Here is a 2,219-nt window from a genome sequence, read left to right on the forward strand (position 1 = left end):
CCATTTGTACAAAGATCTATACTCTAGAGTGGCTCTTAAGTAGTTGACCTCAACCTCGATCGAGTGTCATAATGGCACCACTGCGCTAATCGAGCATACTCAGATTGGCATATACTCCCTCTTTGCCATTTCCCCAAGGAGAGGACAAGAACGTGCAATCTTTCCTATATTGACCATGAAAATCGGATCTCCCGTTACACATTAATCTCTCGTGTCCTCGGCTTCCTTCTCGGTTCTCTGGTCAGTACTACCTCTATGTGTCTATATTAGTCGCCATCGTAGTTGACTAGCAAAATGTTAATGCATGTCATCGTAATTTATGTTGTTGGATTCAGATTTGAATGTTGTTTTCAATGATATTGTTTTTGCTAAGTATAAGCTAGTATATCTTATTAGTTAAAATCATTGTCAAAATATGGCCCAAATTACCAAAGTTCCATAATGTAGTTTTTTCTGTAAATTTGGTCAAATTGCTGAAGCGCGCCTTGTAAACTGTGACAGAGGAGTAGTGTGAACCACACAATAAAAGATTGGAAAGTTAAAGTTGAGTGCTCATTGTCTCGGGATAGATGCATTGGGCCTATTGCATGTCAGATGATTGTCAGGCCATATGTGATTTAGGCCTCCTTTGGTTTGTAGGAATTCTATAGGATAGGATTTGCAAAGGAAAAATTCCTTTGAAGCCCTTTGGTTTGTAGGAATGGATTCCTATTCCTATGTAGGATAGGAATCAATCCTTCACGTTTTGGAGGAAAAAAAAACATTAGCCTAGACTCAATGAAAAAAACCCTATCCTATGCATCAAATGCCATCTCTTTCTCTATAGGAATTGACATGCATGTCATCTTACTTTTTATAATTTTTCTATTCCTATAAAATTTCTATGCTATGAACCAAAGAAGGCCTTAATAGTAACTTTCTTCCCGGCATTAATGATATGCCACTGTAGGTCAGACTGTATGAGACCATTTTATCCGGTTGTGCCGCTGTGTGCATGTGAGTGACCTTGTGAAGCACAAAAGACAAAGAGGAAGTCTTATCTCCTTTCTCATACCCAGCTCATCGTATTTGTCAACCAAAATAATTTCTGACTATTTGTACTATTGTTCTTGCAATCACACATAAATGAGAAATACTTGTCAATAAAAAAAGTGACTACCAACGACCGTCGGCGAGCAAGCTCACACAACGCCATGCCCATGGTCATCACGCCGATCTGCCAGACAAAGAGGTGACGTCTTCGCCAAGGACCACCACGCCCGCAATGAACTACGGTCACATCCTAGACCGAGCCCCACCTCACCTACCCGGAGCACAACTCCGACCCGCCTTGAGCCCAGAACTAGCCCGCCCAAGCACGAACCCTAGATCTTCGCCATCCCCCTCATGCGTGTGGCCGGGACCACCGGCACCCGCCCAGCCCCGTTCCCCGTCGCCTTGGATCCAGAAGAAAGGAGATGGCCACTACAGCCTGCTGGACCCCGACCGCTCTCTGATTCCAGAGCATGACAAAATGATGGTTAATCTCCCTGACTCTCGAGCATGACAAAATGGTGGTTAATTCACTGCCCATCGTACAAAAAGTTTCAAGTAAAATACGCAAAATCATGTTACCGGTAGAGGACTTAGCATAATGTTATACTTGAGCAGGCAAAACTATGAACCACACATAGCTTCATATAATTCTTATAAATGTGACAGTTTTGCAATCTTTTAATTTACATGTCTTAGGTTGTCCCACTCAAGTGACTTGTATACATCTTACATGATTAATAGATTGCATCTCCCTCCCTCTTCCCGATAGATTAGCTATGTCTTGATTTCCTTCCTCCTCGGTTAAACTTTTACATGTAACAAGAACTTCAAGGCAAAAGTACATTTTGGAAAGTAACTTAATGACAAATAAAAAAATAGATACGAAAATAGGACAAGGGAAACAAAGATCAACCTCCATATTGAAAAACCCTTTTCTGGATTAAGGACAAATGCAATCTTGCCAATATCTCTTAAGAAAATTCTCTGAACAAACTCCTATGGGTTCCACCAGTTTTGATTTTTGGTAATATACATGTAACCTGATAAATAACATGGAATTCCACAGAACTAAAAACACTGATGAATGGACTATCAATTTTTAGTTGATGCAAGGTCCAGAAAGGAGTTACCAATAATTACATGAAAATATTTCAAGGCTATTGTCTGGGCATAGTTTGGAACAT

This window comes from Triticum dicoccoides, chromosome 6A, assembly GCF_002162155.2.
Source record: "Triticum dicoccoides isolate Atlit2015 ecotype Zavitan chromosome 6A, WEW_v2.0, whole genome shotgun sequence".
Taxonomy (NCBI): Eukaryota; Viridiplantae; Streptophyta; class Magnoliopsida; order Poales; family Poaceae; genus Triticum; species Triticum dicoccoides.